The 6,536-nt window shown below is 39.4% G+C and overlaps 3 non-coding genes across 3 annotated transcripts in view; all 3 read right to left on the bottom strand.

The window, feature by feature from the left end:
- LOC145847654 (large subunit ribosomal RNA) overlaps nt 1-1,143 on the bottom strand; it is a 3,631-nt gene extending 2,488 nt beyond the window's left edge. The window contains exon 1 of the ribosomal RNA XR_014371437.1: nt 1-1,143. This exon is cut by the window's left edge and continues 2,488 nt beyond it. This is a non-coding gene — a ribosomal RNA (large subunit ribosomal RNA).
- A 222-nt stretch (nt 1,144-1,365) lies between these two features.
- On the bottom strand, nt 1,366-1,518 carry LOC145847644 (5.8S ribosomal RNA). Its single transcript, XR_014371428.1, has one exon. It is a non-coding gene; the product is annotated as a 5.8S ribosomal RNA (ribosomal RNA).
- Nucleotides 1,519-1,700: 182 nt separating this feature from the next.
- On the bottom strand, nt 1,701-3,508 carry LOC145847650 (small subunit ribosomal RNA). Its single transcript, XR_014371434.1, has one exon. It is a non-coding gene; the product is annotated as a small subunit ribosomal RNA (ribosomal RNA).
- Between the last annotated feature and the right edge of the window lie 3,028 nt (nt 3,509-6,536).

Below are 6,536 nucleotides of genomic sequence, written 5' to 3'. Positions count from 1 at the left end.
TATCCTGAGGGAAACTTCGGAAGGAACCAGCTACTAGATGGTTCGATTAGTCTTTCGCCCCTATGCCCAAATTCGACGATCGATTTGCACGTCAGAACCGCTACGGCCCTCCACCAGAGTTTCCTCTGGCTTCAGCCTGTTCAGGCATAGTTCACCATCTTTCGGGTCCCAACAAGCACGCTCTTGCTCGACCCCTAGGACGCGGCCTATGGGATCGGCCGGCGATGCGCCTAATGAAAGGATCTCGCCTCGTTTGCCTTCACTGTGCTTTCGGGTTTCGTACTGCCCAACACCTCGCGCGCGTGTTAGACTCCTTGGTCCGTGTTTCAAGACGGGTCGGAGACGTGGCCAGCTTAAGCCGCAGACCCCTGGCGTCTGAGCGCTAACGCGAAGAAGGCCTTGTACAAACTCTAGAGACTGCGAGCAGTTTCCAAAGCCGTATTCCAGCGATCAACACGCAGCCTGTCCGAAGACCGACGCGGAATCTCTCCTCGGTCGCCGAGCCGAAGCTAATCGAACGCCTATAACACTCTTCCGAAGAAGAGCTACCTTGCGAACGACCAAAGTCAGCCCAGCAACCGGTCGCGGCCCTCGCCGAACGCTAGTGCAGCGCCGCGACGCCAGCGCAACCGTAAGAGTCTCCGAAGATCACTCAAACAGTAGGACAGCTCTCGCAGCGCCTGAAAACGTCCGGCGACTCGATGGGCGCCTCCGTTTGCCTCCAAGCGGTTTCACGTACTCTTTAACTCTCTCTTCAAAGTGCTTTTCAACTTTCCCTCACGGTACTTGTTCGCTATCGGTCTCGAGCCAGTATTTAGCCTTAGATGGAGTTTACCACCCGCTTAGGGCTGCATTTCCAAACAACCCGACTCCGGGAAAACCGCTAGGACGAATTACGACCGCCGCCAAGGGCCTAACACCCGCTCTGGGAAAAGGCCTCGATCAGAAGAACGTGGGCAGTCGTTGGTTCGCCGCATGCTGAATTCCATACGCTACATTTCCTCGCCCTCCAAAAAGGCTCGGATTTAGCGCTGGGCTTATCCCGCTTCACTCGCCGTTACTAGGGGAATCCTTGTTAGTTTCTTTTCCTCCGCTTAGTGATATGCTTAAGTTCAGCGGGTCGTCCCGCCCGATCTCAGGTCAAAAGTGATGTACTATAAAAGTACATGCGCTTTGTACGTCGGCCTTTTGAAGTCACTTAACTTATTCTCGAGCACCTACCGTCGTTGCTACCTCACCCGAGGCCAGCAGGCTGCTCACGCTTCAGCTGTGAAATCGCCAGACCAGCTGTCTTTGACGACACGCTCCTCAATTAAGAAACGAGTCGCAGGCACTTTCAAACTAATGAAAGGATCGGTGTGTTAAAGACCCTGAGACGGACGTGGCCCCAGGATTACCCGAGGCCGCAATACGCGTTCAGAATATCGATGCTCAATGTGTCCTGCAATTCACATTACTTCTCGGAGCTAGCTCCGTCCTTCATCGACGCTCGAGCCGAGTGATCCACCGCTAAGAGATCTCTCGTGTTAATCAATCTCAATGCAACCAAAAAATCGTGTTCAAAAAGAAGCGGCCGCGCCAGCACTTGCGTGCTGAATTATTACTCCCGCTGTCAGGAAGCAACGCGACCGAACTATAACAGTTACAGGGCTCGGTCCCTTCGAAGAAGAGACGTCGCTTGAAATCAAATTTCGATTCGTTAATGATCCTTCCGCAGGTTCACCTACGGAAACCTTGTTACGACTTTTACTTCCTCTAAATGATCAAGTTCGATCGTCTTTTCGAACACCGGCGAGTGCGTTGCCGCACGTACCAGGCTCAATCGGAGGACCTCACTAAACCATTCAATCGGTAGTAGCGACGGGCGGTGTGTACAAAGGGCAGGGACGTAATCAACGCAAGCTAATGACTCGCGCTTACTGGGAATTCCTCGTTCAAGGGAAACAATTGCAAGTCCCTATCCCTAGCACGACCGGGGTTCAACGGATTACCCGGACCTTTCGGCCTAGGGAACACACGATGATCCGGTCAGTGTAGCGCGCGTGCGGCCCCGAACATCTAAGGGCATCACAGACCTGTTATTGCTCAATCTCGTGTGGCTAAACGCCACTAGTCCCTCTAAGAAGTTGTCTCCGACCCAATGGGTCGAGCAGCTATTTAGCAAGTAAGAGTCTCGTTCGTTATCGGAATTAACCAGACAAATCGCTCCACCAACTAAGAACGGCCATGCACCACCACCCACAGAATCAAGAAAGAGCTCTCAATCTGTCAATCCTCGCTGTGTCCGGGCCGGGTGAGATTTCCCGTGTTGAGTCAAATTAAGCCGCAGGCTCCACTCCTGGTGGTGCCCTTCCGTCAATTCCTTTAAGTTTCAGCTTTGCAACCATACTTCCCCCGGAACCCAAAGACTTTGGTTTCCCGGAAGCTGCCGGACAGTTCTTAAGTTCGACACTGCCCGATCGCTAGTCGGCATCGTTTAAGGTCAGAACTAGGACGGTATCTGATCGTCTTCGAACCTCTGACTTTCGCTCTTGATTAAAGAAAACATTCTTGGCAAATGCTTTCGCAGTCGTTCGTCTTGCGCCGATCCAAGAATTTCACCTCTAACGGCACAGTACGGATGCCCCCGTCCGTTCCTATTAATCATTACCTCGTGCTCCGAAAACCAACAAAATAGAACCGAGGTCCTATTCCATTATTCCATGCAACATTATACAAGCGTAAAGCCTGCTTTGAACACTCTAATTTTTTCAAGGTAAACTTGCCGGACCACCGCAACACTCAGTTAAGAGCACCGCGAAGGCACCGACCAACAAGAACAACGAGGCCAGTGCTAGCCTTTCGACCGACCAACCTCGCCGTCCCTATATCCAACTACGAGCTTTTCAACCGCAACAACTTAAATATACACTTTTGGAGCTGGAATTACCGCGGCTGCTGGCACCAGACTTGCCCTCCAATGGATACTCGTTAAAAAGTTTAAAGTGTACTCATTCCAATTGCAGGACCTCGTACGAGGTCTGCATTGTTATTTTTCGTCACTACCTCCCCGAGCCGGGAATGGGTAATTTGCGCGCCTGCTGCCTTCCTTGGATGTGGTAGCCGTTTCTCAGGCTCCCTCTCCGGAATCGAACCCTGATTCTCCGTCACCCGTTACAACCTCGGTAGGCCGATACCGTACCGACGATAGTTGATAGGGCAGTTGCTTTAATGAGATGTCGCCAGCACTAGGCCGTGCGATCCGCAAGCTTATCCAGAGTCACCATTGTAACGACCCGAAAGCCGGTTAGTTTTGGTCTGATAAATGCGCGCCTCACGTCAGTTCGGCGCTTTACGCATGTATTAGCTCTAGAATTGCCACAGTTATCCATGTAAAAGCGTACAATCAAATGAACCATAACTGATTTAATGAGCCATTCGCAGTTTCACTGTACGTGAGCTCGTACTTACACTTGCATGGCTTAATCTTTGAGACAAGCATATGACTACTGGCAGGATCAACCAGATAACTATCCGAGGGCGTTTAAACCCGTTGCTCGACTGAGCGTTTTTACTGTATAAATACAGACCTTTTCTATCACTCGGCTTAAAAGCCTTGCGAACGTTACTGAAAGTCGGCGCCGGCCTTTTGCTGTTTAAAGCGCCAGCCCGCGTCGACTGCAGCATGCAGCTATACAACTGACTGTTCTTTTCCCGACCAACCGTTTGCCTTCTGCCGGTTAACTCGTCAGCAGCAACACGCCATCTGTCTGCTGCAGTTACCCGCCTCGAGCCGTGCCTGCGTCGGCTACTCGTCTCGACGACTTCGCAAAGCTATAAGCCTACCGCCGCTGGACGCTTGTAGTTTTTCATACGCTGCTCCGATGCGTTTACATAGCACGTTCGCCGCCGCTGCAATAGCCGCGCCTCGGGTGCTAAACAGTAATGCTTTAAGCCCGCTTTCTCGCCAAGTCGACCGAACGCACAAACACGTCTCTCTCACTAGTGTAAAGTAATGCATACGCGTATGATGCTCAAATGTTGTTGTTGAACTTTTTTGCCGATTTTTCCCGATTTTTTTTAAATTTCTTTGTTTCTTTTCAATTTTTTTAATATTTTAAGCTTATTTATGCTACGTTTAAATGTTTTAATACTTTTTTTATACTTTATTTAATATGTTTAAAAGAAATAAATAAAAAATAATATATATAAACTACTTTTTATAATGTTTTAAATATGTTTGTTTATTATAAATAAGCTTTATTTGTATTATTTTTTATTTAAACTTACTTTTTAAATCTTTATATTTGTTTTATCGTTTTAAGCACATTGCGATAAATATAATAACAAAACAATTGAATAAAAATAATAATAAAAAAAAAAATAAAAAATAAAAACATAAGCTTATTTTATATGTTTCATTTTATTTTTATTTAATAACCTTTTCAAACCTTAATACTCGTTTTTATTTTTTAAGCAGATCGCGATAAATATAATAAACAAACAATTAAATAAAAATAAATAAAAATAAAATAAAAAAATCAAACATAAGCTTATTTTATATGTTACATTTTATTTTATTTAAAACTTACAATTTAAACCTTTGTATTTGTTCTATTCTTTTAAGCACATCGCGATAAATATAATAAGCAAACAATTAAATAAAATAATAATAATAAAAAAATCATAAACTTATTTTATATGTTTCATTTTATTTTTATTTAAACTTACTTTTTAAACCTTTATAGTTGTTTTATTTTTTAAGCACATGGCGATAAATATAATAAGCAAACAATTAAATAAAAATAATAACAAATAAATAAAACAATACAGCTAAACTATAAAAAGAAAACTAAATAACTGATAAATACTTGTAAAACATTATTTGAAAAATGTATTTTGAAACACAACACGATTGATTTATAAATAATAATATATTTTTAATTTGTGTAGTTTATTGAAAGTAGTCTCCTTATTTGCTTCTGGTTTTACTTGAGTTACACAACGTTAAATAAACATACTTAACTAAAAATACTGTCATTTTAATAAAACTAAGTACAAATACATTGAATTAACATAGAACTTTAAAAAGCCTTCGCTAGTATCTGTTGGTAACAGTAAATAACCTATTATGACTCACAATACAAGAGTGCGAAATTTATTTTTTCATTTGATTTTTCAGGTATTTATTTATTTGTGGAAATAAACTTTTTTATTACATTAGAAACTAATAGAATTTTTCCTATAACTATACCTATTATTATATTTAGTATGCTTAAAAGTAATAAAATGAAACGTCGCGATTATATAATAAACAAACAATCAAACAAACAAAGAAAAAAAAAAAAAAAACTATTTTTTTAAACTTATAATTTTATAATTTCAACTATATGTCTTATTTTATTTTCATTAAACTTACTTTAAACCTCTGTATTTGTTATATATATTTCAACACAATACGATTAAACTATAAGACAAACAACAAAATAAAATAATCACATTAATAAATACACTAAGCAAATAGCTAGAATAAATATAAATAGTTCAATATATACAATATATTTCTTCCATTTTTAAGTTACTTGTTAAACATATTTATTTAAACATGTTTCTTTAGAATATAAAACTAGCAGTTCTACAAATAAAGAAATTAAAAAGCCAATACACATAACACTAACTTTTCATAAATTAGATATGCAAATATGAACAAAATAATAACTAAATTGTTAAGCTTTTGTAAACTGTGAACTTATAAACTTATAATAACAATTGCATATTCACTATTCACAATAGCTTTTTATTTAGTACACAACTGGTCTGTAAATTGTGTAGTTTATTGAAAGTATAATCCCGTTTTGCTTCTGGTTTAAATAAAGTTATACAACACATACTAAAGTAAATTAAATAAAGTAATTCACTACTATCTATTATATAAAACCAATTTACAAAATACATTAAAATAAATAAAAATGAACTTTGAACTTATAATAATAACTGCATATTCACTATTCAGAATTGCTTAAATTTAGTACACAACTGGTCTGTAAATTGTGTAGTTTATTGAAAGTATAATCCGTTTTTGCTTCTTGTTTAAATAAAGTTATATAACACATACTAAAGTAAATTAAATAAAGTAATTCACTACTATCTATTAAATAAAACCAATTTACAAAATACATTAAATTAAGTTAAAGTGAACTTTGAACTTATAATAATAACTGCATATTCACTATTCAGAATTGCTTTAAGTTTAGTACACAACTGGTCTGTAAATTGTGTTGGTTCTATTCAAGTACTCTCCTTGTTTGTTTTGTTTTAGTTGTATCACATTCAATACACATAATAAAGTAAACCAAATAAACTCTATTAATTTAAACTAAGTACAAATACATTAAGTTAATACAAAACTTTAAAAAGCTTTTGCTAGTATCTGTTGGTAACAGTAAATAACTTATTATGACTCACAATACAAAAGTGCAAAATTTATTTTCGTTTGATTTTTCAAGTGATTTGTTTGTGGACAAAAAAACTTTTAAGTTTTAGTATAAAAGACTAAT

The sequence above is a fragment of the Thalia democratica genome, unplaced genomic scaffold, assembly GCF_965202585.1.
Source record: "Thalia democratica unplaced genomic scaffold, ktThaDemo2.hap1.1 HAP1_SCAFFOLD_1022, whole genome shotgun sequence".
NCBI classification, from domain to species: domain Eukaryota; kingdom Metazoa; phylum Chordata; class Thaliacea; order Salpida; family Salpidae; genus Thalia; species Thalia democratica.
The sequence above is the reverse complement of the archived record's forward strand: the minus strand, read 5'-3'. Positions and strand labels throughout refer to the sequence as shown.